General features: G+C 35.8%; 1 pseudogene; it reads left to right on the top strand.

Annotated features, from left to right (window-relative positions):
* Positions 1–11019: 11019 nt before the first annotated feature.
* On the top strand, positions 11020–26411 carry LOC114204592 (coiled-coil domain-containing protein 112 pseudogene; annotated as a pseudogene).
* Positions 26412–26911: the final 500 nt, after the last annotated feature.

The following is a 26911-nucleotide window of genomic DNA, read 5'->3' as shown; positions in this document are numbered from 1 at the left end:
AAAATGAAAAAAAGAAAATGATAATAGTTTTAACTGATTGTGATAAAAATATCTTACTTTTGCAAATTTTTCTAAAGTATATAACCATGTGAACATATTACTAGGGATTGACCTTCATTTGTTTCATAGTAAACCCATTTCTGGCCTTTACTACAATACAAAGCTGTCCTTTTCCATGTCCTTAGTAAAACTGTTGAAAAGCTAGGGATACAGGGATCATACTCTATGGTCCTCTCCATTCATCCCATGCCATGCACATCTAAGTAAGAGCAAAAAGAAAATATATTTTTACTCTTCAGTTAGTGAATTTTTATATTTAAGTTTGCCCACATGCAGAGGTAGGGATGAATGAAATTAGCAAGCTTTTTTGGGTACATAGTGGTTATATGGCTTAACAGAACATTGTTCAGAAACTTTTAATTGAACTTAGGTGCCTCATAATTGCACAGAAAAATATTTCAAAGGACATTTTCAAAAATAATAAAGGTTTAGCATTTAACAGAAAACTTATTAGGTGGAAGGGACTAATTATGATCTTAAAGGGAAATGGGAGAGATTAAATATAATGTCCACAAAGGCAGAAGTATATTAGTAGAATACTACAAAATCCAATAGAAATACTTGTTAAAAAAATAAGGGTAAATACCATTCTGCGCATTTTCCCTTTTCCTAGGGAATTAGTTATTTATGTGGAGTAGAAAATCTGATGGGATACTTCCTTTATGAAGGAAGTAGCAGGTGGCTGTCTTTTGGAGTGTGGAAAAAAAAGTAGAATCATTTGGATATAATTTTAAAAAAATAATCAAATGACAAAAATACAAGTGGAAAATAATTCTCCCTCCTCTTGGAAATTTTTCTATGCAGATATTTTTCTATGCAGTATTGGAATTAGAGGAGACAATAAACTATGTATCTAAGAAATTATAATTGCCAACCAAAAAGAAAAATTATGTGGTAATTTAGACAATGAAAAGACTCTTATCTTTCAAAATATATTCAATATAGTTTTCCTCTTTTCTTATGGTTTTAAAAATGACTTACACACAAGTCTCCCAAAGTACAATACATACAATATTGCAATATTCTCATATTATAGCCCAAAGAAACTAACAAAGATCATTTTTTTACCTGAGATTAGTAGAGTCTGATAAAAAAAAAAGTTCTTTTTGATTTTTTTAATGCACAGGGTGTTTGTGTGTGGGTGTGTGTGTGAGCTTTCATACAATAGGATTGAGAATCTGAAAACTTATGTTTTATTTCTACTTCTCTCACAAGCTAGTTCTTTTATTTTAGAAAATTATTTAAATGGAGTCTCAGGTTTTTTGATCTATGTAATGAGGCTTGGAGTATATACTATCTAAGAGTTCTTTTAAGTTCCAACCTTCTATGAGTCCATGTATGTCTGACAAAATATTTGTATTCTTTTACAAAATATTTGTATTCTTTTGAATGGGTCAAACACAATTTACACCACTGAAAAAATGAAAATAATAAATTAAAATCAATTAACATTCATGATATAATGACTAAAGTAACTAGTTTGTGAGTACTAATGGCCCCAAGATTATTTTAGACTTTTGCCCAAGGCTATCATAGCCTATTCGCTGACAAATCCCAGATTTATATAACAAGTGTAGACCTATTTGTACTCCAATCTGTGTAAGCAACTGACTACAAGATTACTTGTATGTTTCTCAGATGTTCAAATTTAGAACATATAAAGTCAAACTCTAGACCCTGCCTCTACCCCTCTTAACTTGGAAATAACATGTTCCATTCTACTTCTGTCAATGGCCTCCATGATTCCAGTAGCTTGAATAAGAAACTTCAGCATCTGCCCTGACTCCTCTTCTGCATATCACCCACATTCAAGGCTAGGAGTCCTGTTTTTCCTCCCTCCAAACTATGCCATGAATCAGGTCGCTTCTCTTCATTTCCAGTGTGAGCATCCTAGCCCATACCACCATATTTTCTCACTTGGGCTTTTGTAATCATTTAGTGGCCTCCCTGCTTCCACTTTTATCTCCTTATAACCAATTACTCTCCCAGCATTCAGAGTATGAAATAATGATGTTATTATTGTAAAAGTTATATAAAGACATGAATTATTCAAGGAATACCACCATTTGGAAATATTAGAATATTATTATAAACATCTCTTTATACATTAGACAGGTGAACAGAAATTATTTTATAAAAAGAGACACTGTTTAATATGATATCTTTCTACTTAAAATTCTAAATTGATTAGTCATGATTTTTTGGATTATCTATGCTAAACATGGTGTATCGACATCTTGCCATGGTAAATGAGGATTTAATTCACTTGTTCTTCCCTAAACTCCCCTCTCTCCCTCCTGCCACAGTAATTATTTCACTACTCTTAGGTCTTCTTTTGACCACATTTGTACCCCCCAAAATATACATTTTCCCTTTATTTCTCTGTCCAGTAATAAGAATCTATCTTGACTCCTTGCCTTGTAAAGTGAGGCCTTCAATTCCTCACCCTTGCATTGTTTTTATTTTCATATTAACAAGACTGAAAAAATTGCCTTCTGTGCTATAACCACAGTTCAGTTTTGCATGCTTTGCCTTTGTTTAGCTTTTAAAAGTTGGAAAATCAATGAGCACTGCTTTACATTACTATAACTATACAAATGTGGTTTGTTGCTGAGCCAAGCAGTGATTAAGGATAGCATATACTTTTCATGTACAGTGTGTCTCTTCATCAAATTTCTAATTGCCTTTTTTTTTTCTTTAGTCAATCTTTAGGTTTGTTCTTCATTTCAAGGATACTATCAAGTCTATGGAGTATACCCCACTGCACACACTTTTTATTTTTTTAGTGCATCCTTCTTTCTGGACCTCACTTCAAGAATGATTTTGCCACACATTAGTCATGTTAGGTCTTCCCATCATTATTGTCACAGGTTAGATTGTTTCCTACATCCTATGCTTTTCTAGTTCTTAGTTTCTTGTTTTCTCTGACCCATCTTAAGGAATCCTGTAAAGAAGGATGCATGGGAGAGAAATTTTCTGTGTCCTTAGATATTTTAAAACCCTTTTATTCCATCATCATACTTGATTACTATTTTGCCTAAGTCAAGGTTTTTAAGTTTATCAGTTGTTATCAGAATTTTGAAGGCAATGCTGTTGCATGCTAACACTGTTACCTTTCCTCTCTGAAAATTTCTAGGATCTACTCTCTGACCTTGGTATTCTTAAATCTATCAATAGTATGTTTAGGAATGGATGTTTATTGCACTCATGCTAGACATTTCCTGGGTTCTCTCACCTGAACACCTATATCTCTCCTAAGCTGTGGTATGTTCCTGTCTATTATTTCTTCGATATTTTTCTTCTCCCTAATTTCTTTGTTTTCAATACTAATACTAATTTTCTAAGTGTTCCTTCCTGCTATTTTACTGTTCCTTTTTCATAGATCCTATTCTTGCTGCATGCATGTAACCTCTAACATATCTTTAGTATAATAATTAAGATATTTAAAAATGCTTTTCCATTCCGTAATTTATCTTTCTTTCTCTGGGGTATTTTACCATGTTTATCTTCGTCTTTAAATATTTTCCCTGAAATGTCAGATAATTCATAGTTGTTCACTGCTTTAGAATAATGGAAAAGAGAACTGGAAATAATGTGCAAGTGGCTTCCTTAAAGGTGAGTGGGTAGTGATCTGGCCCTTAAACTGAAGAATCCCTAAAATGAGAACATAGGCTTTATTCTAATTGTCAACATCTCTACTTTGGGTTTCCCAAACTATTAAATTTCTTAGAAAAGAATGGTTTAGTTTTGTTTACTTTTGATTTTTTTGGGTGGGGAGGCTAAGAGTAAGTGAGGGATATGGGGTGACTATTTTTTCTTTACATATTTAATTATTTTTATTTTTTAATCAACCCTAGGTCTCTATCCCACACCTGTCACACCTGGTTTCTTCATAGCCAGAACGCTTCCTACACTTCCACCCTTCCATCTGCATTTTGGACTTTCTGAAACTTATTGAACTCTTTTGTCAACTACTGGCCCTTACCCTGTTCCATCGTATCTTATACTTTTACTATCATTTTAATCCAGTCTTGGGGAGACTTGACAATTTTACCTGACATTAAGACATTAAGCATTTCAAAGTTTTATGACATTTATATTGTATTTTGTAAACTTAGTTCTGTTTTCTTAGTTCTATGTTTAAATGGATTTAATGTCCATCAGTATTTTTTTTACTACTTCTTCATTCCTAAATTCTAATTTTTGATCCCCTCTTGTTGTATGGATTTTATTTCAAGGAATTTATAAAAACACTTGTAAGTGCTGTAATCCCTGAGTTCCTTCATGCTAGAGCAGATTATGTGTCTATTGCCTTTCAATCTAAAGAAACAGTTGGCTGATTATAGAAAACATAGGTCACACCTTCTTATAACGCTGTGACAGTACTGTCTTCTAGTATTCAACATGGCAGGAGACACCATTTACCATGGTGTCTCTATTCATTTCTTGATTGGCTAGATTCCATCACTGAGTCACTTTTTCGCCCCTCAAGAGAGCAAATGCATGCTATTATTTTTTTCCTTTAACATTTAAAAGTATCTTCTTGTAGTCTTTATATTTGAATGGAATATTGGCTGGATGCAATGTTTGTGGATCACATTTCTTTTCGTTTAGAGTTTAGTAGGCAGTGCTCCATTGTCCTCTACCCTGGAATGTTGCTCTGGAGAAGATTAAGGCTAGTCTGCTTTTGTTCTAGATTATAACAGTTTGTCTCTGAATACCTAAAGAATTTTTTCTTATCCTCTAAATTCAGTAATAACAAGAATATGATTTAGAGTTGATAGTGTTGAAGATACTTGTTGGAATATGATATAAACTTCTGAGTTACAGAGTCTTTTATTCCTGCAATTCAGGATTTTTTTTCTATTTGTTATTGGAATGCTTTTTCTGATTCATTTATTGAGTTCTTTAACTCAAGGACATTTATCATCCTTGTGTAGTGTCATCTTTGTCACTCCTCCATAGCTATTATCATCTATTTCCATTAATCTTTTTATCTTTTTTTCTTTGATTTTATTGTGCTTATCTCAAGCCTTTTCTCTGTGTAAGTAATTTATTTTTCAGCCTTGTCCATTCAATTTCTTTCTGTATGTAATTTGTTTATTAGTTTTGTAATGGTGTTATTTTAGTTTCAATTTGTTTCCTTATATTTTCAATTTCTATTTTTATTTCATTCTGTGTTATCATCTTATATTTAAGCTCTTATTTTATTCAATTCATGTTCTTAATAAGCTTTTCTATGGTATGAAACACTGGTGAGATGTTTTCCTGTGTTTTTTAGACCCTGGTTGCTATAGAGTTTCTTTCATTCTTATTTTTTGTTCTGTTTGCATAGTTCCTATGTCATTATACTTTCATCTTGTTCATATTTCAAGGGATCCTGTATGTAGATTTTGTTTTTGTTCGGGTATAGTCTGGGTGAATTCTCCTTAAGTCCCTTCCCATATTTCCTGAGTATAAAAGTCTTTCCCTACAAGATTTGGCTTTCTCACTTCTCAGTGGCCTGAGGATTTTGGTGCGTGTGTTTTGGAAGATGGGTAGGAGTAGGGAGAGAGCTATACTGGGACTGGGTATAGCCTAGTTGTTCAAATAGTCTATAATTTTACTAGCTTTTTTCTGATTTATGTTTTTTATTGAAGTGTTTGACATCTCCTACTATATAGTTTTGGACTTGTCAATTTTACTTTGTAATCCTGTCAATTTGCTCTGTCTAATGTAATGCTATATTATTAGTTGCCAAATTGTTTTATTGTCTTGGGAATTAGTCTCCATTTTTTTGTAATATAACTTACTGTGAAACCTACTTAGCTTTTTAAAACTTTATGTTCAAATTTTCTTTTTTGGTTTGGTGTTAGGTATGCCTTTCATAACCAACATATATATGAATTTATATTATTGCTACTCCATCTGATAATCTCTGTCTTTTAATAGGCAAGCTTTACCTATCACATTCACTTTGATATTTTATGCATTTGGGCTTATTTCTACTGCCTTCCTTTGTATTTTCTGCTTATCATTCATTTTCTTTGTTTTTTTTTTCTGTTTTCCTACCTTCTTTTGGATTGATGAAAAATTCCAAATTTTTCTTTTTTTTTAAAGATTTTATTTATTTGACAGAGAGAGACACAGCAAGAGAGGGAACACAAGCAGGGAGAGTGGGAGAGGGAGAAGCAGGCTTCCCACTGAGCAGGGAGCCCAATGCAGGGCTTGATCCCAGGACCCTGGGATCATGACCTGAGCTGAAGGCAGATGCTTAACTGACTGAGCCACCCAGGTGACCCCTAAATTTTTCTTTTTCTTCCTTTCTGCTCCCCTCTTTTTCTTCCTCTTCCTCCTCCAAATTCTTATATTTGTCCTCTTTTTGATTCATCTAGTTTGGAAGATATCAAGACTGTTTCTATTTCTATATTGGTTACCTAGTGTTTGCCTTTCTAAATTTTATGTAGAGCAAACATATAGAAATGAGCATATGCATAAGTGTATACCTCAGTGAATCTTCACAAAGTAAACACATCTGTTAATAACCCAGATCAAGAAGTAGAACATTACCAGCACCCCATGAGCCCTATAATGTCCCATCTGAATTTCTCCCCTTCCCTTCCTAAGGTTAACCACTACTCTGTCTTCCTTACCATAGATTAGCTTTGTCTGTTTTGAACTTTATGTAAATGGAATAATATAGCCTTATTGTGTCTGACTGCTATTGCTCAGTGCTATATTGCTAGACCCATCTATGCTGTTGAATGTAGTGGTGACTCATTTGCTTTAATGTAGACTATTCCATTGTATGAATATAGCACAATTCATCATCCATTTTACTCTTGCTAGCCATTTAGATTGTTTCTAGCATTTGACAATGATGATTAATGCAATTTTGAATATTCTTGTTCTTGTCTTTCATTCACTGTTATGCTGGGTATACATGTAGGAGTGAAATTTTAGGATTGCTGAGTTATAGGCTATGCATGCATTCACCTTTAGTAGTTACTGTCAAACAGTTTTCTGAAGTGGTTGTACCAATTTATATTTCTATGTATAGTGCATGAAAGCTCTAATTGCTCCATATCTTCACCAATATGTGGTATTACTAGTTTCTTTAGATTTTACCTATTCTCACAAGTGTGTATAGATACACAATTTTCAATTCCCTGATGAATAATGATGTTGAGTACTTCATATGCTTATCATCATTTATAATCTCTCATGAGTTACTTGTTCAATGTTCAAGTTTTTGCTCATTTTTAAATGGGCTTTCTATTTTTATAATGCTTCACAGGAATGTTTTATATATTTTAGATAGTAATCTTTCATCAGATAAAATATTGAATGTATTTTCTCCAGTTCGTAGTTTTCTTGTTTACTTTTTTACTGGCATCTTTAGATAAACAGAGGTTCTTAATTTTGTCTCAGTTATCAACACTTCTCTTTAATAAGATTTTGCCTGTCCTAAAGTCATGAAGAAATTCTGTTTTCTATGTGATGTAGTTTGTTGTTGTTGTTGTCAAATGATACATTATTGAAATATTTTCCTTATAGTTCTTAACTAGTGGGGTATTCCACCGCACCACCATTGATGTCATCTATGATGTCATGAGGGTGGTGCCATCAACATTGCAGCTCACAGACTGGGCAGTGCCCAGGAACTCTTTAATGGTTCCAGAGAGTTCTCTGGCTAAAGATTGGTGCTGCCTCTATTGACAATCTCATAAAAAGTGATATTTCCACTGTGCTTAATGTTTTTCTGCTTCTTTCTGCCTCTTGGTGGTTCCTTGAGGGTTTTAATAATCAGGACAGAGGCAAAAGGTACCATTTCAGTCTGGGTCTGTCTATTCTGAATGGTCAGTTTTACTGTAATCCTCAGACCCTTCCAATCACCAGTTGCCTTGGTGATGTCATCACCAAACTTTTATGGAGACAGACCCAGGGGGCCAATTTTTGGGGCCAGGGAAGACGTGGCACTGACTTCCCCACAGGTGCACATCAGATATACAAATTTGGTCTCATTTGGGTTGAACTTAGGTGGCATGGTAAAGGTGGCTGGTGTTGGATGAACCTGGATTTTGGACAACCAGAGAAAGTTGCAACTTCACTTCCCCTGAGCTGAAAGCCAAAAGTCTACATGATGTTTTGTTATTACCACTCACATAGACATATACCTCCAACTTTCCCCAGAATTGGTTTTTGTATCTTATGTGAAGTAGGATATCAAGAGTATTTTTTCCATATGGATAACCAATTGGCCCAGCATCATTATTTAAAAAAACATTTCTCATTTTTTATACTTTATAAGAAAACAAATGATCTTACATAATTCTATTCTTTTCCAGGTGTCTATTTGTTTACTCTCATGTTAATACCAAACTGTTTTCACTATAGCTTTACAATACATCTCGATAACTCTTAGGGCAAAGTCCTCCAATTTTATTATTCTTCAAAATTGATGTGTCTAGTCTTAGTCATTTACATTTTATATATAGATAAATTAGATCTATTTATTAATTTCCACAAAATACTTTAAAGTTCTTAACATATTAATTTCCACAAAATACTTTAAAGTTCTTAACATATAAACTATAAATTAAGTTCTTAACATATAAACTATAAATTAACTATAAAATTAAATTAATTTTACTTAACTATAAATTAAGTAAAATTAATTAATTATACTTAAAGTATAATATAGGCAGTAAGCTCCTTGACATCAGCCTTAGAAATGAGTTATTGGACCTGAGTTCGAAAGCAAAGGCAACAAAACCAAAAATAAACAAGTGGGACTTACAGCAAACTAAAAAGCTTCTGCACAGCAAAGGAAATCATTAGTAAAATGAAAAGGCAACCTACTGAATGAGAGAAAACATGTGCAAGTCATATATATGAGAAAGCATTAATATCAAAATATATAAAGAACTCATGCACCTGAAGAGCAATAAAAGAATCCAATTTAAAATGAGCAGAGAATTTGAATAGACATTTTTTTCAAAAAAGACATGTAGATGGTTAACAGGCACATAAACAGATGTTCAACATCACTAATCATCAGAGAAATGCAAATCAAAACCACAATGAGATATTCCTTCATATCTGTTAGAATGGCTAGTATCAAAAAGACAAGAAATAAGAAGTGTTGGTGAGGATGTGGAGAAAAGGGAGCACTTGTGTCCTGCTGGTGGGAATGTAAATTGGTGCAGCCACTGTGAAAAACAGTAAGGGGCTTCCTCAAAAATTTAAAAATAAAATTACCATATGATGCAGAAATTCCACTTCTAAGTATTATCTGAAGGAAACAAAAACACTAATTTGAGAAGGCATATGTACCCCCATGTTCAATGTAGTATTATTTATAATAGCCTAGATATGGGAACAACCTAAATGTCCACTGATGGATTAATGGATAAACAAGATGTAGTATATGTATACAATGGAATACTACTGAGGCATATAAAAGAATGAAATCTTGACATTTGTGACATTATGGATGGACCTGAGGACATTAATGTTAAGTGAAATAAGTCAGACAGAAAAAGACAAATACCATACAGTCTCGCTTATGTGTGGAGTTTAAAAACAAACCAAGTAAAGAAACAAACAAATGAAAACCAAGCTCATAGATACAGAGAACAGATTGGTTGTTGCTGGTCCCAGGAGTTACATGGGTGAAGGGGGTCAAATGGTACAAACTTCCAGGTATAAAATAAATAAGTCATGAGGATATAATGTACAGAATATTGACTACACTTACTAATACTGTATTGTATAATTCAAAGTTGCTAAGGGAGAAAATCTTAAAAGTGTTCACTACAAGACAAATAATAAGAAATTTATAACTATATATGATAAAGGATGTTAATGTGATTTATTGTGATCATCCACAATGTATAAAAATATTGAATCATTATGTTGTACACCTGAAAATAATATGATGTTATATGCGAAGTATACCTCAAAAGAAAAAGAGTAGAGGAGGGAGTTAAGATGGCAGAGTAGTAGGGGGGACCCAATGCTTGCCTCATTCCCCATAGTTAGATAAATATCAAATTATTCTGAACACCCAAGAAATTTATGTAAAGACTGAGAGACCAAACTGCACAACTAGAGGGAGAGAAGAGGCCACATTGTGGAAGGTAGGAGGTGCGGAGATGTGATTTGAGGGGGAAAAGTATTGTGGGTTCTGGGGAGGGGAGGGAGCCCTGATCATAGACAGAGGTGAGAGAGAGAGGGAGTGAACGGGAGCACAGTGTACAGGGAGTTGCACAAGAAAACCACTTCCTCCAAACCACTGACTGGGAAAATGAGAGGAGCTGATTATAATGAGTTTTTACAACTAGTGGAGTTCAAGTACTGAAGTTTTAAAAGTCCACACTGTGGCTGGTGTGGAGCCTGGTGGGCACAGCAGTGCTCCTGTGGAAGAGAGCAGAGGCCCAGGAGCAGATGGAGCGATCTGAGGATCTCCTGGGAGGCACTAGGAGAAAACTTTCCCCCTTCTTGGAGCCCGTCTGGGAGAGGTGGCACTGCCTCTCAGGGGACAAAAGAGCTGGTGGGTGCCATTGCACTGCCCAGTTCCTTGGGATAGGGGCAGAGACACCTGCTGAAGGCAGCTACACTGATGACTGCTTTTTGTTGTGCTTTACTCTAAACTCCAACCTACTACACATTGGTGTAACTGCCCTTCTGGGACAAACCAGCACCAGCCACAGTGCAGCAAGATCCTCTCCCAGAAGACCAACACAAATACCCCTGCACACACCAAGTCTACTGACCACAGAGTGCTGCAAAGCTTCAGCTCTATTGGAAATAACATCAGGCTTCTTTTAACAAGCAGATCAGAGTACACCTACTTAAAACTTGCCACACACTGGACAAGGTCCAAACACTCCCTACTGCAGGCAAGGAGAAACTCTGCAGAGGACTGACTTGAGGGAAAGAGCAGCCAAAACACAGCAGCAGAGTGACCTAGACAACATGCCAATACAGAGGAATTTAACCCAAAAGAAAGAACAAGAAAATGTCATGGCCAGGGATCAAATTGAAACAGATGCAGGTAATATGCCTGAACCAGAATTTAAAACAACAATCATAAACAAGCCCATACTAGCTGGGCTTAAGAAAAGTGTAGAAGACACTAGGGAGTCCCTTACAGCAGAGATAAAAGACCTAAAAACTAGTCAGGCTGAAATAAAAAATGTTACAATTGACATGCAAAACTGACTGGATATAAGGACCACAGGATGGATGAATCAGAGGAATTAATCAGAAGATAAAATTTTGGAAAATAATGAAGTTGAAAAGAAGAGGGAGAGAAAAATATTGGATCACAACTTTGTGGTAGACTTAGGGAACTCAGTGACTCCATAAAGCATAATAATATTCCTATTATAGGAGTCCCAGAAGAAGAAGAGAAGGAAAAGGGGGCAGAAGGTTTATTTGAGCAAATTATAGCTTAAAATTTTCCTAATCTGGGAAAGGAAACAGACATCCAAATCCAAGAGGTACTGAGAACTCCCATCAAAATCAACAAAAGCAGGCAAACACCAAGACATATTGTGATAAATTTTGCAAAATACAGAGATAAGGAAAAAATCCTAAAAGCAGAAAGGGAAAAGAAATCCCTTACAAGGGAAGACAAATAAGGTTAGCAGCATACCTATCCACAGAAACTTCACAGGCCAGAAGAGAGTGGCAGGATATATTCAATGCACTGAATGGGGAAAATCTGCAGTCAAGAATATCTTATCCAACAAGGCTGTCATTCAGAATAGGAGAGAGAAACAGTTTCCCAGAAAAACAAAAATGAAAGGAGTTTGTGACCACCTAACCCGTCCCAAAAGGAATATTAAAAGGGACTCTTTGAGTGGGAAAAAAAGACCAAAAGCAACAAGACTAGAAAGGAACAGAGAAAATCTCCAGAAAGAACAACTTTACAGTAACAAAATGGCACTAAATTCATATCTATCAATAATCACTCTGAATGGAAATGGACTAAATGCTCCAATCAAAAGCCATAGGATATCAGAATGGATAAAAAACAAGACCCATCAATACGCTGCCTACAAGAGACTCATTTTAGACCTAAAGACACAAGCAGATTGAAAGTGAAAGGATGGAGAACCATTTATCATGCTAATGGATGTCAAGAGAAAGCCAGCATAGCCATACTTATATCAGACATACTAGATTTTAAACCAAAGACTGTAACAAGAGATGAAGAAGGGCATTATATCATAATTAAGGGCTCTATCCATCAACAAGATCTAACAATTGTAAATATTTATGCCCCCAACTTGGGAGCACCCAAATATATAAATCAATTAATAATAAACATACAGAAACTCATGGGTAGTAATACCATAATAGTAGGAGACTTTGACACCCCACTTACAGCAATGGACAGATCATCAAATCAGAAAATCAACAAGGAAACAATGGCTTTGAACGACACACTGGACCAGATGTACTTAACAGATATATTCGGAACATTTCATCCTAAAGCAGCAGAATACACATTCTTTTCGAGTGCACATGGAACATTCTCCAGAATAGATCACGTACTGGGTCACAAATCAGGCCTCAACAAATACAAAAAGTTGAGATCATACCTTGCCTATTTTCAGACCACAACATTATGAAACTTGAAGTCAACCACAAGAAAAATTTGGAAAAAAACCACAAATACATGGAGGTTCAAGAACATCATACTAAAGAATGAATGGGTTAACCAGGAAATTAAAGAAGAAATAAAAAAGTACATGGAAGTAAATGAAAATGAAAACATGACAATCCAAAACCTTTGGAATGCAGCAAAGCCTCTCAGAGGAGGGAAGTACATAGCAATAAAGGTCTATTTCAAGAAGCAAGAAAAATCTCAAATACACAATCTAACCTAAAGGAGCTAGAAAAAGAACAAGAAATGAAACCCAAAGTCACCAGAAGAAGAGAAATAATAAAGATTAGAGCAGAAATAAATTATATAGAAATAACAGCAACAACAACAAAAAACCCCAGTAGAACAGATCAGTGAAAATAGGAGCCGGCTCTTTGAAAGAATTAATAAAATTGATAAACCCGTAGCCAGATTTATCAAAAAGAAAAGAGAAAGGACCAAAATAAATAAAATCATGAATGTAGGGCACCTGGATGGCTCAGTCAGTTAAGTGTCTGACTCTTAATTTTGGCTCAGGTCATGATCTCAGGGTCATGAGATTGAGTCCCATGGTAGGCTCTGTGCTGGGTGTGGAACCTGCTTAAGATTTTCTCCCTCTGCCTCTGCCCCTCCCCCCTTGTGCTTTCTCTCTCTCTCTAAAAAAATGAATAATAAATAGATAGATAGAATCATGAATGAGAGAGGAGAGATTACAACCAACAGGACAGAAATACAAACAATTAGGAGAGAATATTATGAAAATTTATATGCCAACAAATTGGGCAATCTGGAAGAAACAGATAAATTCCTAGAAACATATTAACTACCAAAACTGAAATAGGAAGAAATAGAAAATTTGAACAGACCCATATCCAGGAAAGAAATTGCATCAGTAATCAAAAACTCCCAACAAACAAAAGTCTCAGGCTAGATGGCTTCCCAGGGGAATTCTACCAGACATTTAAAGAAGAGTTAACACCTATTCTTCCCAAACTGTTCCACAAAAAGGAATTGGAAGGAAAATTCCAAACTCATTCTATAAAACCAGCATTACCTTGATTACAAAACCAATCCTTAAGCATTCAAAGCATATTTACACTAAAGTTTTGGCTGGATAATTTCATAAATTTTTACCTGGAATGAAATTTTGTTGCAGTTGTTGATTTTTGTCTGGGTCACATTCACAGCATTAGAATTGTCCATGTGTTTTGAAATTTTGTTTTGCAGCCTCATTTTGAATGAGATTCCCCCCACTTCTTCTTTCTCTTCACACTTCTCTGTCTACTGGTTTTGCAGCTTTATTCTCTCAACTTCCTGAACCCCAGCTCTAACCCAGGTACTGTACAGAATCACAAAACACCTGCCCATGGTCTTAGTAGGGTTAGGACATCAGGTTCTAGGCTAGGGGCAGTTGGCACAGTTCCTCAGGTGCATTGAGTGTTGGGTCCTCTTGCTTCTGAAGCAGTCTACCAACTCATTACCGCAGGTAGTGTGTGGCTGCACATTTCCAACCTCCTTTTCCCAGAAGGAGCCTCACCCTGCACCTGTTTTCAAACCTGGCTCCAGTCTTCTCATTTCTATAGAACACCTTCAGTGTTCCTTCTCTGAATTGCCAGCTGCCACTGCCTGTTCCAGGACTAGAGCCCAGCATGCCTGTGACCTCGGTTCTACCCAACTTTGGGTTTCTCTTCTATTTTGGGTACACAGCAATGCTTAACAGGTTTTGAACCCAGACATGTGTTTTAAGGTTTTTGCTTTTATATCTTTATATACTTTTGCTATGTATTAGATCGAGGAGGTACATTAAAGCAGGAACTAACTGTTCTATTTTGACCAGAATACATACAATTTTAAAATAAAGAAGTACACTGTATTTTTTTTAAACTAAAATGGGTGATTATGAAGTATCCAGATTTACCAAGTTTGGAGGACATTTAGAGGTATATATTTTTTGTACAAGTCTCTGGAACATTTTTGTAAATATGCAATAGTGGTAGTACTAATGGAATGAACAGAACCCTTTGTCTACAGGATGGTTTAAAATAACTTTTGCCAGGGGCGCCTGGGTGGCTCAGATGGTTAAGCGTCTGCCTTTGGCTCAGGTCATGATACCAGGGTCCTGGAATCAAGCCCCGCATCGGGCTCCTGGCTCAGCAGGGAGCCTGCTTCTCCCTCTCCCTCTGCCTCTCTCCCTGCTCATGCTTTCTCTTCTCTCTCTCTGTATCTCTGTGTCTCAAATGAATAAATAAAATCCTTAAAATAAAATAAAATAACTTTTGCCAAACTGCAGTTCTTTCTTTCCTAAATTACATCATATGGAAATCTTTTCTATTAGCCGAAACATTTTCTGGTGCTTATGACATTGTGACTTGGCTATTTTGAAATGGGACATATTTTACTCAGATAAAAAAGACAAATATTAAATTTTCCATGTAAAATAGTTACAAAATCTGCAGAAAAAAAAGGAAGAAGGAAGAAAAAGCACATTCACTCCAGTGTTTTGAATAGTACCTGGCTCTTAGTAAATATTTGTGGAAAAAAATGAAAGGATAAGTATCTGAGTCTCACGCCACTGCTGGTTGGCACTGCAGAGTCAAGGGAGTAGGGTAGGGAATATGTTGTGGATAGGACAGTGATAAGAGAAGCATGAGGGCTCACAGATATAAGGTAATGGATCAGGTGAGAGTGAGAGGCAAAGTGAAGCATAGAGTTAGAGTAATTGTCAGAGTGTTTGTTGTTCTATACCTGGTTGTAAAAAACTGTTTTTTTTTTTTTTATTTTGACATTTTTATATGGTTGTGAGTTCTCTGAGTCACATCAAAACCATTATGCCAACTCAGCCATGTCTAAATGTCCTGCTTCCCATTTTGAGCCTATTTTACTGAGCTCTACTTGTCACTCAGAGGTGAGGAGACAGGCCACAGTGTGAGGTTATATATAGATATCCTCCACACTGTGGAGGGAACACATTTGGAGAAAAGAAGTACATGAGTCATACCCCTGCTGCAGTCCCTGCATCGTGGAACCTAAAGAGAAGGTCCATTCAAGGCTATATTGGAATGAACAGCAGTTTCCAGCAACATGACTTTACCAATCTTTATGTCACCCAAGCCCCTAGAGGAAAAACAAGAGAATAGGTTGGATCTTAAGGAATCCACCAGACAGAATGACTCTGGTTGAGTCACTGTGGCCTCCGCCTCAACTCTGTGAATATCCTAGCCCCTGTGTATAACAGCAGTGGGCCTTCAGTTTCTAAATTGCTATGTGGGAAGCAAGTAAGGACCTCTCTTTGGGTCATTTATTCCCAAGACCCACTCACAAGAGCAGAACTCTTCAATAACTACTGACTCAACCATTTTATCATATTAAAGGAAACAAAACAGGGTGTATGAAAATATTTTAATGCGCAGGTCTCACTCAACAAAGTTTTCTCTGAGTCATTGTATACTCTAAGTTACAACATACTCTATAGCTCAACATAAATATATTCCTTTTAATTCTTCATAGGTTGACACTTGCTCTTTATTTATTAGCCAAAGACTAAATAGAACTTTGAGCAATCTCCTGAATAGGTGGGGAAACCAGTTCCAGTAGGTTCAAATGACTCCTACTTAGACATAGGAACTGGAAATCTGTATAAACACTGTGAGGAAGCTGGGCCAAGACTAAACCAATCAGAATTAAAGAAAGACAGGGAGGGGAGTTACACCACAAATTCTCATGTCTGTTGGCTTTATTGTTGTACCATTAGCATTAAAAAGGGTCACAGTTGCTTCTTTAATTTCTGTGTCATTGAAAAGAATTAGCCAGGGCAATGGTTTATTCATCCTTGTGATTCATAGATTATTTTAACTGGGAAGCAGAGCATTTATGTTTGTTTAGTGCCTCGTGCATGGGATTTTCCTTACATTAGCTCATTTTATCCCCATACTAATGGTTTGAGATATATTTTATCTTTTTACACATAAGGAAATTATAGAATGGAGGTAAATAACTTGGCCAAAGTCATCAGCTTTAAGTTGGGGGGAGCTATTACTGAAACTCAGGAAGGCAGTATAGGATCATGAATAAGAAGTGTAGTCACTTAAGTCTGTGTGGTTTTTGTTAAGCTGCCTAACCTTCCTGTGCCTCAGTTAACTCAGTTTTAAATCAGGAATAATATTCATACCTTCTCTTATGGTTGTTATAAGTTAAGATTTTACAGCGTAGTTTGACACATAGGCATTTTCATTTATTATTGGTGGGAGTATAAATTGGTATTTCCTCTTTGGGAGGCAACTTGGTAATTGCTTAAATGGGAAGCCTAATACATCACCATTATTATTGTTAAAAATTTGTAATATAATTGAGAAACACATGGACAAATTAAGAAATTTAAATTAAAAAATTTAAAATGTGCATCTTCTCTCTCAGCAATTCTGATCTAGGAATTTATCCTTCAGATATGTTCACACATATGCGTGAAACTATTTACACATGATGTTCATTTTGGCACCATTAGTAATAGCAAAGACTAAGAAAACAGAAAAATCAATTAGGAACAGATTAAGATACGTAAACTGTACTGTATGACCTCTAAGATACACGGCAAATTGAAAGAAAAGGTGCATATTATTTGTACAATTCTGCCATTTGGATATAAGAATGTGTGTGTAATACAAATATCAATACTTTTATGTATACCTTAAGTATTTTTTCAGTTATATGCAAGGAACTGTTTACCACTGTTAGCATTTGGAGAAGGAGGTTGAAGAGATAATTTCTTATGCAAATAATTTTTTTTTAATACAAAAGAATCAATTTTTAAAAATACTACAATATTGCATTATTGAACTAAGGAGAACTGTTAGCTACTCATATGCATTTGGATTGAGATAATCCCCCAATCCTGGTAGGCAGGACCCTTTTAGTGAAACGTAGGGGCTGTAAGAACCTGGCTGCCCATGTGGAGATCCAGAAGATGCCTCTGAGTGTCAAAGAAAGACTGAGATTCACTACATTTTTGTCAGCACAATTAGGGTTTAAAAGAAGCATCTAGAACACATTTCTGTATTTCTTTCATATTTTATGACTCTTCTTTCTAAATCCTACTATTTCTTCAGCCTCATCTCTGTATTAGTCAGCTTAGACTGCTGTTACAAAATACCATGACTGGATAGCTTAAACAAAAGGAATTTATATCTCACAGCTCTGGAGGCTAGCAAGTCCCAGATTAAGTTGCTGGCTGACAGGTTCCTGAATACCCTGGTGAGGGCCCTTTTTTTTTCCTTGTAGATGGCTGCCTCTCACTGTGTTCACAAAGGGTGGAATTGGAGGAAGCAAGTTCTCTTAGGTCTATTCTTTTATAATGGGCACTAATCCCACAAGGGGCCACACCCTCATGACCTCATCTAAACCTGATTACCTACCAAGAGCCACATCTCCAAATACCATCACATTGGGAGTTAGGGCTTTAAGATATGAATTTGGGGGGGACACAGTTCAGTCTATAGCACTTTTATTTGTGCTAAAATATTAAGCTTAAGTTTTATAATAGGATATTAACTGTATCAGCAGCTTGTTGTTTTCTAAAATTGATGAAATTTCCTTAATTAGCCATATAGAATGCCTATAATCCAGGTCAACTGCCTACAGTATCAGAATCTTAAGCACCTTGTTTAAATGGTGCATACTAAAAATCTGGCAGAGAGGTAGTTAAGAAAGATTGTCTTGGGTTATTCATGTATTCATTACTGTATATGCTCCAAATTCTCTTAATGTTTTTCCTTAAAAAGGCCTTCCCTAAATGCAAGATGGTGCAGCCACTCTGGAAAACAGTATGGAGGTTCCTCAAAAAGTTGAAAATAGAGCTACCTTATGACCCAGCAATTGCACTACTGGGTATTTACCCCAAAGATACAAATGTAGTGATCCAAAGGGGCACGTGCACCCCAATGTTTATAGCAGCAATGTCCACAATAGCCAAACTATGGAAAGAGCCAAGATGTCCATCAACAGATGAATGGATGAAGATGTGGTACACACACACACACACACACACACACACACACACACACACACACACACTGGAATATTATGCAGCCATCAAAAAACCCTGAATTCTTGCCATTTGCAACGATGTGGATGGAACCAGAGGGTATTATGCTAAGCGAAATAAGTCTATCAGAGAAAGACAAGTATCATATGATCTCACTGATATTAGGAATTTGAGAAACAAGACAGAGGATCATAGGGGAAGGGAGGAAAAAATTAAACAAGATGAAACCAGAGAGGGAGACAAACCATAAGAGACTCTTAATCTCAGGAAACAAACTGAGGGTTGCTGGAGTGGTAGGGGGTGGGAAGGATGGGGTGCCTGGGTGATGGACATTGGGGAGGGTAATGTGCTATGGTGAGAGCTGTGAATTGTGCAAGACTAATGAATTACAGACCTGTACCTCTGAAACAAATAACACATTATATGTTAAAAAAAAAACAAAAAAGAAGATAGTAGGAAGGGAATAATGAAGGGGGGGAAATCAGAGGGGGAGATGAACCATGAGAGACTATGGGCTCTGAGAAACAAAATGAGGGTTCTAGAGGGGAGGGGGTAGGAGGATGGGTTAGCCCAGTGATGGGTATTAAGGAAGGCATGTATTGCGTGGAGCACTGGGTGTTATATGCAAACAATGAATCATGGAACACTACATCAAAAACTAATGATGTAATGTATGGTGACTGACATAATAAAATAAAATTAAAAAAAAAAAGGCTTTCCCTAATACTATATGGAAACAAGAAGATATCCTCCACTGCTTTAACTCTTGATGGATGCTAAGAAGAAAATTAACACCGCTATCACAATTTGTAACTATTTTATTTTTATATCTTTTTTACTTTATTTTCTGACTCCTCTACAAAAATGTAAGCTCCATAAAGGCAGGGACTATGGCTATTTTGTTCACAAATGTGTCCCCAAGCCCAGTATGAACACTTGCTAAATATGAACCAATGTTCTTGGATCAAGTTAGATCATAAGAAGGCTACACATCTGGACCATGACATCTTTGTCATTGCTTTTATAAACTGTCTCTCAATTGTTGGTCATGGATTTTTATCTTAGGTTGCTCTCAAAACTAACCATGCAGATTTAATTTATCTATTCATTGTGAAACCAATATTGATATTATTGATATCTTATTCCCTCTATTGTCACATAGGAGCTAGGTCTCTCCCAGGAAAGTCTTATCCCTCAAATATTTGTAGGTAATTATTTTAAATTATAAAACATTCATTAAGTATAATTAAGTTTCCATCTTAATTGCAGCTAAAAGAAAACTCCAGGTTTGATGCTCAAACATAGCCATTCTGTTGACTCTTACTGTTGGCATAGGCTTCCCCCTCTCAATTTTGGTTCTATTTGAGGAGTCTTATTGTAAATATCTCCTCCTTCTCTCTCTTTTTTTTAAGATTTTATTTATTTATTTGAGAGAGTGAATGAGTGAGAGGGAGCACGAGCCGGGGGAGGAGCAGAGGAAGAGGGAGAAGCAGACTCCCTGCAAAGCAGGGACTCAATCCTAGGACCCTGGGATCATGGGCCCAGCTGAAGGCAGACACTCAACCAACTGAGCCATCCGGGCGCCCCTCCTCCTTCTCGTTTTGAATAATTCATCTCAAATACTTTCCATATGAAGTAAAATGTGAGTATGTTAAAATGATGAAAATAAATTGCGTTGCTTTTGTGTTATTTTCCCATTTCTTTACTGCTAAGATTTGAGTCCATGACATATTTTGGTTTTTGGCTTAATATTATCAGCATCTGGTCTCTATCTGTCCTTTCTCTTTTCTGTTTTCTCCTGTTCCCTCCCACCAAAGACATCTTTCTTTCTCATAATACCACTGTTGCTGCCACCTCTTGTATCATGAACTGTCCCATAACATCTGACAGTATACCATACACACTTGCTTCCTCAGTATGTGCCTAGCTTTGCTTCCTCTTCTTGTTCTGTGTATAGCTTGGCTATAAATATATTCTTGGCTTCATCTTCTCTACTTTACAATACCTCTAATGCTCCTGTAACACAAACTATTACCAATATAAAATCTGTGTCATTTGTTTCTTCTTTAATAATCCTTGAAGTCCATTTACTGGTAAAAATCCTTTTAAACCTTAGGAATAATACTCATCTATCACTATACAGATTTTCTATATTTATAGATTAGATTACAATTATAGTGCCTTATTTTATTAGTTGCATTGATAAATAGCCCTACATAATTGTAAATTAAGCATTAGAAGTAGTCCCTTAGCCCTCTCTTGTCCAAACCAAAAATATAATTGTATTATATTATATAGTACATAGTATATATAAAATATATAGCACACATACACATACACATGTACATTTTCCTCCAAGTCCTTTCAGAATGATGTAACATAAGAAATTTTCCAAAAGACAAAATTAGGATGATGAGAGGCAATTAGAAACTGGAAAAACATATCATTAATTTGGCAACTGATTAACTACTTTTCTGTTGAGTAGAAGATAAGAATCCAACTCTGAGAAGAACTAAGTCTCAATCTTTGACATTGTTTCCTCAAATGTGCAGGTATTAAAAAGAATTATAATTGAACACAGCATCTCAAATTTGTTACTTAGTACATAGCATAGCAGGTACAAAACTGAATTGAAGAATGAAACTAAAGAAGATATCATAGGAAAATAAAGTGGAATCTTGTAAAATTAAAGACCCCGTTTTTCATATAAATTGTTTAGTAGAAGTTACTTAACTAGGAGTGTGGAATAAAATTGCAAAGTCTCTTTATTTTAGACATGGTTGTATTCAGTGACATGCTTCAACCTGGTAATAAATCAGCCTGGGAACCTTATACATAAAGGGATGTCACTATAAATTAGCTTTTACATTTTATCTTAAGTGGTATCATCATAAAATATTTAATCAAGACACTAAAGCTGTCAAAGTAAGTGGATAATTTGAGACCTGGTGTGTAAAAAAGACCTGATTCTTTCATCCTTTCTTGTTATATAAATTTTGATCTGTGAATTTACCAGAAATTGCCACAGTAACAATAGATAACTTATTTACAAATTATAACTATAACAAATGTTTGGCAATCAGAGATGCTATTTAAATACTTTGGTTAGAAACTAACCAGAACAGACTAAATTTAAAGAAAATAACACACCAAAATGCTTTGTCTTATTTTGTTCTGAAACAAAGAAGAAGATATTCTTACCATGCAGATGGTTTTTTCCTATTCTTTCTTTTTTATTTAGGTTATCTTTCCATATATTTCTCAGTTATTTTACAGATTTGAATAATAATAATAATAATAATTTGACTTTACATACAAGATAAAAATTGATCTTTTCCACATTCTTATTAGGCAGGGAGATTAGGAAACAGATAAAGAAACTGAAGCCTAGAAGGGTCACTGGGTGTCCCTCCTGTCCTGGCTTCTTATACTTCAGAAGGCAGCATGAGCCCATCTTATGGCTACTTGTGAGGATTACCATTTTGTTTGCTTCTTCCTAGTGGAGGATCCTTGCTTTCCTTTTCACTGGCTCTTTAACCCACAGGCTGCACCAGTTAAACTATTGCCTGCCTCAGGCTCTTCTTGACTTCTTCTGTGACTGGTTTAGCTCTGCATTTCTGACTTTGATCTTTGACTTTACTGTTTGTTCTCTGCCTCCCTGCAACCACAGAGGCCATGAAAATCACTTCCTGCCATCTGCCCCAGTTCCTTGAGCCTATTTCAGCCAGGCCAGCTCTGTCCAGCCTCCTACCACGGGAGGAGGATTAGATAGCCTGCCTGGAGCAATGAAGTCTGGATGATAACACAAATAAAAGCACTTTTAGAATATGCCATTCAAATTGTTGAAAATGACAACCGTCACAAATTCTTAACTATTTTCGGTCATTACCAGCCTGGCTACATTGATCAAACAAATATTGTCAAGGTAGATCTGAGAATTCCTCTTACTTTTTAAAGCTGAAGTAATAAATTCCCCAGGTAAAGACTTCAAACATCTGTTGACTTAATTAGAGAAGAAATGCTTCAAGGATGAATTCTTTTCCTAAACTTTTCAACAGATGACACATCTGAAACAATAGGTAGGGAGTAGATGTGGGATAGTCTGAGTCCTAGCTTGCATTTGGCAAAACTCTGACTACAGAGTGAAACCATTAAAGATGTTGTCAGTGAGACTGATGATGTTACACATTTTGAAATTGTCCTTGACAAATTATATAAAATGTACAATTCTTCTCCAAAGACACATCATGAATTGTAGCAAAATGTAACACATAACACCTCCTTTCTCAGGGGCAAGAATTTTATTAGTTCACTGAGGCACATTCAGATTGAGTTAAGACAGATTCTGAAATAATTCTACTAAAATATGTCATTGTAAATAGGTTCAGAATCAAATGGAAAAAGAAACATGAATGAACTGAGAAGGGGTTATTTAAATAACACATGACCCTCTCCCAGTGTATGATTCCCCCTTCCATATTGGAGGGAGGAAGGTGGGCCTTGCAGAAGCAGGTCCCAAGGGTTGTGAGACCATGGATGATAAACCTGAATCCAGAGAGCCAGTCCAATGTTTTGGTCTGAGTTTCTTAAGCAGGAGTGACTTGCTTTGTCCTGTGAAGGAACCAGAGGCATATCTTCCTAGATGGACTGGGTCAAATTTCACCTCCCCTGCCCCCAACGACTGATAACTTAAAATATTATTTTGTATTAAAATAGAAATAGATATGATATATAATTTTAAATTCCCTCAACTTTTAAAATGAAGAATAAGAATTCAAAGAAATCTTGTGCTTGCATTGATTGACCACCCCTCCAACTAATGGCATGCCTTTACCTGCCTTTGACTTAAGAATACTTATATGGATATGCTGAAAAAGAACAGAAAGATAGCAAAAAAGCTGTGTATCTAAGCATGGAGTCAGAATGGACAGGCAAGGTACAACCTTAGGAAGCTTGGAGCAACTCTAGAGACCAAAGCTGAAATCCATGCAGGACTGAATAAATAAGCTAGTTCTCTTCCTTATTTCCTACCTGCCTCCTTTCCATAGAACTAAAGCAGAAAGTCATTGAGTCTCAGGGTTCAGGGAGACATTTTAGGGCTATTAAATCCAATCTTCTTATTACATAAAAATTCCACAAGAGTCTTAAGAAGTAGTTTCCAAGTGTCTTCTGGAATACTTTCAAAGACAAAGAACTCTTTACTATGTAAGGAAGCTCTTTCTACCTTCCAAGGATGTGAATTGTTTAGGAGGTACAGGATTGTTATGAACACTAGCTTCTAAAGTCAGATAGTAAGAAGAAAAATTGGCCTTAGGAATCTATTTATCCTGGCTCCTCATTCAGTGTTTTTTTTCCACAAAACTTCAGTAGAAATATTTGATTATAAATTGGTCTAAAGGAAACTGACTTGGCAGCTGTAGGGGAAGTCCTAATTTAAGCCAGAGGGAAAAGAACAAATGACATCATAGGAAGTTATGAAACCGAATTCAGTAGAGAGACAGGCTGAGTTATTGACAACAACCTAAGACAACTCATTCTTCTGCAAAAATGTCTTAAGACCCATTAGTGGAATATTCCCCCCTTTTTTCCTCATTTTCCCCTCCTAAATTCAAGAGTTTGCAGGTGGCCCAGATACACACCATTACTGGAGGGGAAATATTTTAAAGCTATTGTCCTATTTTTAAATCAACAAAATTAAAGAATCTACAATAAATCACAAGTGATTCTAGCATTCTACAAAAGATTCTATAAAAATATCTACAAAAAATCCTACAAAAACAAAAATCACATGGGGTGCCTGGGTGGCTCAGTCGGTTAAGCATCTGCCTTCGGCTCAGGTCATGATCCCAGGGTTCTGGGATCGAGCCCCACATCGGGCTCCCTGCTCAGCGGGGAGCCTGCTTCTCCCTCTGCCTCTGCCTGCCTGCCTGCCTACTTGTGCTCTCTCTCTCTCTCTGTGTCAAATAAATAAATAAAATCTTAAAAAAAAAACAAAAATCACAGTCATTCTATAATTACCTTCAATTCTAGAGCATCAACTGCATATCACTTTCTAAAAAAAAAATATATAGGACATTATTTTGAAGTGACAAAAATATTGCACTTGTAATTAAGCAATGAATTCTTCTCTCTTATCAAGGACAGAACTTCTGTAAAGATTTTATTTGTATTTTATACATAATATCCACCACTCTAGGATATCATCATCATTCCCCTTTAATGCCATATTAACTGAAAATCTATCCAAGGATAGGATATATATGAAAGCCAACCAAATTTGGGGATTCACAGACTGACATTTAGCTCCTGCTCACCAGCCACTAAGGCTTATAGTGGAATGTGCCTGGTCTACTAATGTGCACAGAGTTCTCAGTCAAACTCTTATTAGAGAGACTAGTGAGGAAAATCATCCTATTCATACAATAGCAGAAGAGACTCTAGTGATTCAAACCTCCTTAAAGCATGACTGGACATCCTAGGATAAGGAGACGTGTGAGAAATACCATCAGCATTAAAGGGAACAAGCAAGGCCAACATATAGAAAACTGACTTGAGGGACTAATAATAATCTGAGCTATAAACTATTTTGAATTTACTTGTAAGTTCAACCACTATAAAAGTCTTCAGGGGTAGATACTATATTAGAAATAATGGAACCAGTTGAAAATGCAATGAACACTTTTAAATAAGAGAAGCTGATAAATGAAGAGCTTATTAAAGAAGAGAAAATAAATATCCAGAAAAACTGACACATGGGCTTTGGGTCCCTCAGAAACACAGAGAGATTTCATAGAAATGTCAAGCAAAGTTTCTATAAACAAAGTACCATCACATGCTCTTCCAAGAGAAAGACAGATTCTAAAAAATTCTTTCAACAAACAGGAAGATGACAAGGGCACCGGACTATGATGATTACTAGAACTTTGTAACAGTGAGGAACAAACATAAAGAGAAGCCTGCATTTATGGGAGAAATTCTAGAACACTACCCTGGAAGAACACAGGATGAAGTGCAACATCATGAAAAATGCTAGAAAAATTTCTGACTCTAGGAGAAAGGAAAAAAAAGTCTATTAAGAACTGGAAAACTAAAAACAGCAAAAATTTGGGGATTTTCAAGTTAAAGACAGGATATACTTATGCTTCTTCATAGTAAACAAGAAGATGATGGAAGTAAAAAGAGGAACAAAGAAGAAAATTGCCAGTTGAAGCTTGCAAAAAAACAGAAAAGCATATAAATATCAGTGAAATATGTTTCTTATATTTAAAAGAAGTTAAGAGAAAGAGAAAAATGTAGCAGAAAGAGAAAAATGAGCACTGGTGCTAGTTTAAACTAAAGTTACTATTAGAAAGTTAAGCCCAGGAGAAATAAAATAGGAGGGACTTTTGAGGCTTGAAAAGGAGACATGGGCAAAGGCAGAAACCAGGAGAAACACTGGTGATGAAATGTCCAGGTTTTAAGAAAGAGATTTACATAACCTTGTATCAAAAATTCTAGATAGGCAAAGAGGAGAGGGCAGAAAACCAAGAAAACCAGACAAATTAAGAGTGAAAACATGCTAGTAGAGATCCCTCTAGGCTTTACAAACTTATCAAAATTTGGAAAGAATGAACCAAAGATATAGGACCAACTTCTGGGCCACTTCTGCATATTCCCCACTGGGATCTTCTGACTTAGAGACAGGGACAACAGAGAACATGAGATAATGAACGTGGTATACAGTTGGTGAGAATGTTAGCAAATTCAGTTATTCTGGGAAATATTGTGACAAAACATCTTTAAATAATACTAACCTCATCAGTTAATTATTAATTGCATTATATGTGAATTGGCAGGTATGAGGTTCCATACTGACATTGCCATGAATATTTTCTATTTATATTAAGAAAATATTTAGTTTATAAGTTGGCCTATGACTAATGTAAAAGCTACTGAAGTAAGTTTACATTACAAACATTACTTCATTTAATGCACAGCAAATTGGGAAGATTTTTGTTTCCTTATGGAATAACAAAATTAATTGGAACAAGTTCAGAGTGGTATTTTTTTAAACCAAAAATCTGTAACTTTTAGAACTTGGACGTAAGTTGGCTTGAGTAAAATAAAATGTAAAGTTTTCTTTTTAGAGTTATAAGTTCATACTTCTTCTAATAACAAATTGATAGTTTGACAATTAC

Source organism: Eumetopias jubatus, unplaced genomic scaffold (genome assembly GCF_037043125.1).
Source record: "Eumetopias jubatus isolate StellerSeaLion01/CBP00866 unplaced genomic scaffold, mEumJub1_p1.0 scaffold_6, whole genome shotgun sequence".
NCBI classification, from domain to species: Eukaryota; Metazoa; Chordata; class Mammalia; order Carnivora; family Otariidae; genus Eumetopias; species Eumetopias jubatus.
The sequence above is the reverse complement of the archived record's forward strand: the minus strand, read 5'-3'. Positions and strand labels throughout refer to the sequence as shown.